General features: G+C 43.6%; 1 protein-coding gene across 1 annotated transcript in view; it reads right to left on the reverse strand.

Moving 5' to 3' along the window:
- Positions 1-8,588, reverse strand: part of plxnb2b (plexin b2b) — a 127,109-nt gene extending 118,521 nt beyond the window's left edge. The window contains exon 1 of the mRNA XM_062390111.1: positions 8,088-8,588. The gene's annotated coding sequence lies outside the window, so the exon portion shown is untranslated. The remainder of the gene's footprint in view (positions 1-8,087) is intronic.

The raw sequence follows: 8,588 nt of genomic DNA on the forward strand, positions 1-8,588 counted from the left end.
GAGAGTGAGGCTGGGGGGCTAGCGCAGGCACCTAAGACATAGAGCTATGATGACACCTCCACAGATCTGCATTTCAGAAGACAGTTCTGAGCCTGAGGCCAGTTTGAAGCACCGGGATTAATATCCACATAGACTACAGACACGGCGACTAGGAAAAGACAAAGAAGAGAGCGGAAAAAAACGATTCAACAAAAAAAGTTTAGGAGCACATGAGTACGGATAAAGACAGGCTCTGTTTTGCTGATAAAGGGAACTAACAGGTATGTTCAGAAGAGTTAACATAAACAGGATGCTAGCAGTGGGCAATTCCACTCAGTTCTGGTACTAAGGTCATGGTGAGCTGATAAGACATAGCGCACATACCTGTAGATCAAAACAAAGTCATTGTTGATAGACTCCTACAGGTCTGCCTCAAGCCCACCACAATACCCCAAGGTCGATGCAAATGTAAAGTCCTGAGTCATACAAAAACCTGCATGAGTCTGCTTTCCAAAAAAGAACAAAACAAACCATGACAAAACTCAATACCAGACTAAATTATTTTCACTGTGTTATTGCATTTTTGCCATCTACACTTGCCGTCTTTATCGTAGGTTTTATTAGTTTTTGTGCCATTTCTCTACTGCACTTTTATCTCCACTGAGTTTTCTGTGCGGCCACTTCTCCCTTGCGTATCAATAAAGAACTTTAACTTATCTTAAAAACATTACAGTTACCTTAGAAAACCCAACCTTGTGCTTTAGCAACCTTAAATTTTAGAGACCAGCGGTCAAAATGTCAGCCACTAAGGTTAAGGCCATATCTCTGGCAGCGTTATTACTGCTACCGAGACTACTGCCCCAGTTAAACAGTCAGTCAGTGTACAGATGAGAGGCAACAGTCTGTGGCATTTAACTAGATTCTCAGTAACTTTAACAATTCCTGTATGAGCAGATTTTAATAGGTCCCTCTTGGATCATAGGCCACCGAAAGGCCACGATACCCATCTCATTTACCAGACACAAGAACATGACACTGACTAAATTATTACATTTTTATAATATGATTTCTTGGGGAAATATAATACAGGAACACAACCCAGCCTTTATACTGCCTTATCACAGCATGATCTGGGCACAGTGGAAGAGGTGAATAAACTGTGTTAGTTTAACATGCTCCTGAAGGTCGGTCGCATGTGAACTCTACTTCACAATTTAATTTCCCTCACTTAACATTACATTTAATTTGAAATACATCATCACCAGCAACAAGTGAGGTTTTTACGGACAAGCACATTGTTCCACCATGAGAATTTGCCTTGATTTAGAATTTTGATTGAAACAGACAACCAAGAGACAGACACTGCAACCTCTAGCAGGGCTGCCACCCCCATGTCCGCTTCCAGCTGCCAGTAGAATTCAGCAGATGCCAGCGATAATAAGGACAACATGTGTTTCTTCCAGATCTAATACTGTTATTGCTATTTTAGACCACATTCTGTCAACCAAATTTAAAACGCTGATTTAAAATGTTATTAAAACATAATTATGATGATTTTCAAGACACTTCAAAGTAAAACAAATCTTAATTTTATCCCCCCAAAAAATTTACAAAGTCTAATTAACAATGTTTAAATGAAACATACCTAATATTATATCATACTTTTATTATAATCTAAGAATACTAGTTAAAATTGCAAAACGCCGCAATTTAACACAAACACATCTGTGGTAGGCAATCAAGAAATATTTCCCTGTGTAAATACATAAACAGGTGTCTCTAGCAATACGGATTTTATAGCAGTAACATTTCATATTTTTTCTATTAGTCATTCAGGCAAACAAAGGGAGTATGTGTATATTTGTATTTTTTAAGAAGCATTGACTGGTTATAATGTTGTTCAGACTTTCACTTTGCAATAAAGTTACTTCCTAGATCCACAAGGATCATTCATCTCTTCCATAGAGGTGCACTTGCAAAGACGATCCTTCTTCCTTGGTTCGCCTCTTTATCTCCCCCTTAGCTTTCTCAGGTTGGTGTGACCTTCATCTCCAGCTGTTGCCAGTGCACTGACCCTTCATGCATCTGTCGCCCACCAGTCCTGGCTGAGGCTCACATTCAGTACTTCATAATTAATCGCCTTGTGTGCATGCAAAAAAAAGAAAAGAAGAGGCCCAATACTCAATGGCACCTACAAAATTTACATAAATCAAGTGGGCATCAAACTAACTGTAAAGCAGAGGTGATAATTAAGAATGATCTTGGCAGGAGTAAATTGGTCATCTTGAGGATTAACTGTGAAATGACTCGAACCCTCTGGTTCCCTGGCTAGGATTAAATGGCACTCAAAATAGAGCAACTCTCACTCAAGAGCAAAAAGTGAGGTGACAATAAATACATACAGGTGGAACTAGATTAGCATTTAATAGAGTCCATACCTCAAAGGCCAAACAATCCTACAAATGCTCCACAACTGTAGAAACTGGGAAGAGGTAGTTTGTAAATCTGCACTCAAATTTACACAAGTGAAGATCAGAAACGTATAAATATGTCTTTGCACAAATTTCTACATCATGATCCATATATTCCCAAATATGATGCAAAAAATTGGCATCTCAAAAGGCTGAAGTCTAATGTTGTAGACATGGTGTGAAATTTCCTTATCCGGTTATAAAGCAGGTATCAAAATCCTCAATGCAAAGAGATATGCATAAACCCCACAAGTAGAACTAGTAGCTTAAAATGTGCCGCCAGGACTTCTGTAAATGTAGCTTTGTGATGTCACAACAAAACAGTTACCACCCTAACTATACCACCGAGTATGCACCAGATGGATCCACCATCGAACCGTGCCGATTATGGTTTCTACAAGTTTTAACCTGAAATCTATTTCATTTTTATTCCGTCTGTGTAAAGGACTTTTATTAGTCTTCTCTTCTTCACAGGATTCATCTACTGACAGTTGGATGCTGTTGTTTATGGTTTTCTGTTTAATCAATAATGTTGCTTTATGACTTACACTTGAACTGAATACCAGCTCTTGTTATGTCTGTGTATATGGACCGTATACTTGCTTACTCACTGTTAAGTGACAATATTCACTGCCTGGAGTCGGAGCTCCAGAAAAAGGATAAGCTGCTCATGGCTTTGTCTCTGTAGCTGCTGCCTAGGCAAAGCATATTTTATGCTGCCGTCACACTACCCCCGGTTGACGTTCCATCAATGCACTAGTGTTAATTTTAGTGCAACTCTCGTTTGCAGTTCTTATCAATCCCATTCAAGACTGAACACTGCATGGGGGCAAAAGAAAAGGTGAACTTCAACTTCTTGTTGTAATCCACTTGCCACTGTTGCTGACCCTTTTGCCCAGTCACACACCTCCCTAATGTTTCCGATGGTATAAGATTCTGGAGTCAAGGACACTCCCCTCACTGGTCTCAATGCATACTGGCCCTGTTCTGGTTCCCCTGGGGGGTCAGGGAGATGACAGTCAGCTGGCGGCAGGGGTAGTGGGCTGCACCACTCCTCTATTGGACTGGGTGCTGCAGCAATCACCCTAATGCAGCCACATGATTCAGGGGTTTGCACTGGAACAAAGCCCCAAGGATATTTGTTGACATTGGTTTGGCTCATCTGAATACTGACCAACCATCACCATTTCCATTTTTCTGGTGAGATTAACAAAGCTACAATAGTAAGCAGGGAACCATTCACTATGGTTAGCCTGGCACTGCAACACCCAGAATTGGAGGCTCTGAGCCAACTTGGGACTAGGTGACCAAACTGATATAGCTAAAGCTTCAGAGAAAAGCCTGCATGACGAGTTGCAAAACTACACTCAAAAACCACCAATATCAAAACTTCAAGCAAAACACTAGAAACTTGTAAAAAATGCATACTTTCAGGTAAGCTATGAAAGAAGCCCAAATCCACCCCTGTGAATCTGTATAAAAATTTAATTGGCTTCTTCCCTTCCCTCCACTAAGATTGGTGCATATCGGTTCAGCAGTTTTTGCGTAATCCTGCTTAAAATAAACTAACCAACAAGGCAAAAAAACAACCACACTGGCAGATGTAATATGTGGCTCTACACAAGGTTTCCATTTTTCCTTCAACTATAGTAAACCTAAGTCCATTTCAAACCCAAATCTCTCTGTAGAAGATATATCAGCAAGCTGCCAAGTCCGGCACAGGCACCCTTAATTTGCACAGAAATGAAACATTGCCTCATCTTCAATATATGAAAGTCCGAGAGATCTGCAAGGCATCTTTTCATCATTAAGCAAGGGAGCTGGACTAAACATCGCCCGTTACATTGCACTGATTAACGCAGGCATGACCAACTTCCCTAAGTGTTTAAATGGATAGCATTTTGAAAGCTATGTGCCAGACTCAATTACCAAAGTAAAAAATATAATTGATTCCTGTTCTCTTTTCTCTTGGCAATACCTAGCCTGAAGAGGGGAAAACATCTAACATAGATTTCCCAGGATGGGAATTTAGGTGACCCCCTCACTCTCATCACTGCTGATATGATTCCAGACACCTGCATCTTTGGTGATAGGTTGAAAAGCCTGGCTGGGTGTGGACTTTTGCCAATGGTCTGAGTATGTGGGCTTGTTGAAAGTGAGCAGAAAGTATCAAAAGCCTCTGCAATACTGTGTGTCTGTGTCAGCCTGTCAGTTCAGCTGCCACAGGGAAGTGAGTGAGAGGAGGCAGACTGGGGCTGATGTCTGTATTGTGTATCCATCACTGGTGTTCAGTCCTCAGCTTTGCAACCTCAAGGCTGCTGACAGCCAACACCACTGTTGTTCCCAAAATGCCTTTTGTACAGCGATGAAGATCATGTTTTCCTCTGGGATACCACTTTTTCCCCAAACACAACCGCCTACCTCTGTAGACCTTGTGTAACATCAACAGTCTCCCTCTCTACTATATTAATGTGAGGAATCCGATGACTCTGTTCTTGTGCAGGAAACCCTGCCCAAACCTATCAACCGAGCAATTAAGGCAGCTGCCTCCCCATGTGAATCATTTATCTCTTTCAGGAGAGTGAGCATGTTTACAATATTCATCATGTTCCTCTTACTCATTCTACAAGCACAGAGTGTGGGGAAGAGTAAAGTGGTTAAAGGTAGAGATGAGGGTGTAAGAGAAACTAAGCCGTGATGGGTTGAGAGCACTGTGGTGTTGGTCATGGACATGGGTTGAAAGACGTTGTGGGTTGAGAAAGTGTCAAGGTTGTTTTAGAGGTAAAAGTACACCCTGCTGAGCTGAGCTTGACCATAATGTCTGGCGCTGAAGTGCTTTGCTTGGAAGCCTGCAGACAGACCAAGATAAAACCCCGGATTGCACTGAACTGAAAGCTGCATGAGGTGGTGGGTTGGTGGCAGGAGGGAAGCATTGCCAAGCTGCTATCTTTTGCCACAGAGCCCATCTCACATCCTGCTGCTGGGGGAGTAAGCATCAGAATTAGCATGATAACACCTCCTGGGTCGTTTATACATCAGCATGGCCATCTCCTATCTCGAGCGCAAAAGAGAGGAGGGGGGCGAGTGTACAGGGTTTAGTGTGTGGAGTTCAAACATCACATTGGAGCAAGAGGGTGTGGCCAAGAAAGGTAAGCTGTTGAAGGGATAGTTCAGGACAAGGCCATGAAGTCCAAGGGCACAGGTGGCAGCTAAAAACACAGCAGAGATAAGATCAGCAATCCACCTCTGCATGACTTCCCTTCATCATAGTATAATCCGCAGACATGAAAAGACAAGCCTATCTCCAATCTGGAGGAAATCTCTTTTCCCCAGATTCTTCAGCTGTCTAATGCCAAGCTGACACGCCCTTCACGCATAAGCCCACATTTCCCTGACACGTTTGTGTACCTTAGATAAGAAGAGGAACAAGGTAATGCATTTGGATCTTTCTCCTCCATATATACACCTCTTTTTGACCAATAACTTTTCAAATTCCATTCCAAAAAAGGAAAACATTTTAGCCAATGAGTGTCAACGACTCAGCTTAATAAAGTGACAGCATGTACATCAGGCTTTTAATTGGATCCTGTTTTTAAAAGGAACAGGAACAAAGAAGACTAATATGTCATTTGAGGGACTAACCAACAGCAAACACACAATGAATGCGTCAGTTAGTTTAGAGCCATTTTCTCTTTGGACGCTACAGACAGGAGGCTGGGGAATTGCTTGTTGCTTATGGGGATTATGGTTTTATTTTCAAAAATGAAAATGACAGAAGTCAGTAATCCAATGCAAAGGAAACAAAAGAGACTGGGGATGGGTTCAAATTTATCTGACCTCAATACTCTATGAAATGCGGTGCACGCTTCCAGGAGACGACACGGTTTAAACTGTCTGAGGAAACCATGTTAGACGGAAAAGGACGGGATGAACTCTGGCTTTACCAAAACATGTAGGAGCTCAACAGTCAAGAGAGAACTCACTGGCCAATAATTTGCTACCACCGTTTCTCAGTCAGTAAGAGGTTGTTTTACTGGTTCCAAAAATACTCTCACCACAAAGTTTCATTTGCAGATGCAGTTGCCCATTACTAAAAAAAGAAGGGAAAAAAGTGGGATTGTGGAAATGCTTACTTTGTTTGTTATTTTTCCATGTTCTCTGTATTGTAGGGTATGAGCTTTAATTTTGCTTTTTTGAGATTGTTTTTCTGAATTCTTCCTTTACATGACCTGAATAAGAAATGTCTCAGATTCGCTTGCCCAGAAAAAAGCATCTATGATGAAGAAGTGGGGAACGCTTGTCTTTTCACCCTTGCAGGGAACAGGGGAAAACATCTATCACCGCTCTCCTGCACGCAGATAAGGTGTCTATTTATTCAAGTGGAATAGATAAACCCTGAATGAAGCATTGTGGGGCAGAGGGAGCAGGAGAGAAGAAAAAGAGAAAGAGAGATGGTAGAAAGAGGGCAAGGAAGCAGATAGGTTTTCAAGTTGCTTGTGTGTGTGTGTGTGTGTCAATGTGAGCAGATGGCATCTGCTGGGAAACCATCCCTGCACAGGCAGAAGACTGGAAGCTGAACCCCTGCTCTTAACCCCCTTCCAGCCACCACCAATACCTCCAGCAGTTGCCTTTCCTGCCTCAACTCGCCCCCCTGCCCGCACTAATCCATTCCCACCCCGGTTCTGTTTGTATAATGTTATTCAATGAGCATAATCCCTAGGAGATGGAGCATCCTAAGTACAGTAGGCCTGAGCACGAGGGGGGCGGAAGATGGCAGCAGACTGCAAATAAAAGGACGATTCAGCGGGATAACAAGGCAGTACAGTGGCCTGTTGAGGGCCAGGGACTGAGAGATACTCACTGACAGAACTGCACAGGAGATTCAACAGGGGCATGAATAGTGCTTCTGTCTCCTTGTTCTCCACAAGAGAGACAAGACAGAGAGAGGGAAGAGAAGTGGGGGTGGACAAACAAACAGGAAGCAAAGCCTGCTACTACTCCCGTCTTCTCAGCTGTTGATGTACAATCTACTGTCCAGAGGTGAGGAACACAGTTCACGTGCCCATTCCTCACTGAAATTGGCTCTGAGGAGAGGGGGGCGGGCAGGCTGCACCTTGTGGGGCAGATGCTGTGGCTGCAGCGCTGCTCGGGTGAAATGCTTGGTTTGGGGAAGAGCATGACGGCGGAGTTTACAGCAAGTTCGCCAGCACTCAGGCACATGACTACAACTATGAGGAGTTTCAGACATGCATTTCATCCTTTCTGCACAGTGACATCGCTGTAGATTGAGTTGTGTCACACGTCCTAGATGGATCAAATCTGTTCACGGGAACATTTAATGATCTTGGTTCGTAGTTCACTTCCAGGACACGTGTGGGGAAACCGCTGCAATACTTCGGACTGGTACACAGATGAATAAACCAGTGGCATATAAGCGGTGTTATTCGCAGGGTAAGTAACGGCGTTCCTGTGAAGGGTTTCCGCTCCCGTGCTATGTCGGCGGGGCGTAAAATAGGCTATCAAAACTTGATGCTCGTATTTACCGGGGTTTGAAATTGATGGCACGGTTAAACGCGAGTGGAAAATAGTCCCGGTTTCACTTCATCGGGATGCACCAGCTTTTCTCCTGAAACTCACCTTGGAGGAAAACGGGAGCGAAGAGAGGAGTTAGTTGAGTCCAGCCGCTTAAGAAACACGTCCCCCCGGAGAAGTGATTAAAAAAAAAATACAAGTCCGAGAGCAAGTTCACATTTTACTCTCCTCAACACGTCCTGTGAGGGAGTCGGAAAAAAGGCACTATACCGGAGGAGCCACACGCTACTCCGGGTTGAAGCAAATTGTCCAGTCCCTGTTGAAACGCGACGCGGACAAGTCCTCAACAAAAGGGACTCTGGTTCACGTATCAGGGACTTTCTCCACGCCCAGGTGCCAAGTCACATGGTCATCTCCAGGTGTGTGTGTGTGTGTGTGTGTGTATGTCTCAGTTTGCATGGACACACCTGTGGGATCCGATTCAGGCTCTGACTGTCATGTAAGGAAAAAGCAGGAGGCTGTGCCTAGGCAGGAGGAGGAGGAGGCGGAGGAGGAGGGATCGAGCGAGGCGTGCACTGGAGGAGATCCGACGGCTACATGGATATA

The sequence above is a fragment of the Platichthys flesus genome, chromosome 6 (assembly GCF_949316205.1).
Source record: "Platichthys flesus chromosome 6, fPlaFle2.1, whole genome shotgun sequence".
Classification (NCBI taxonomy): domain Eukaryota; kingdom Metazoa; phylum Chordata; class Actinopteri; order Pleuronectiformes; family Pleuronectidae; genus Platichthys; species Platichthys flesus.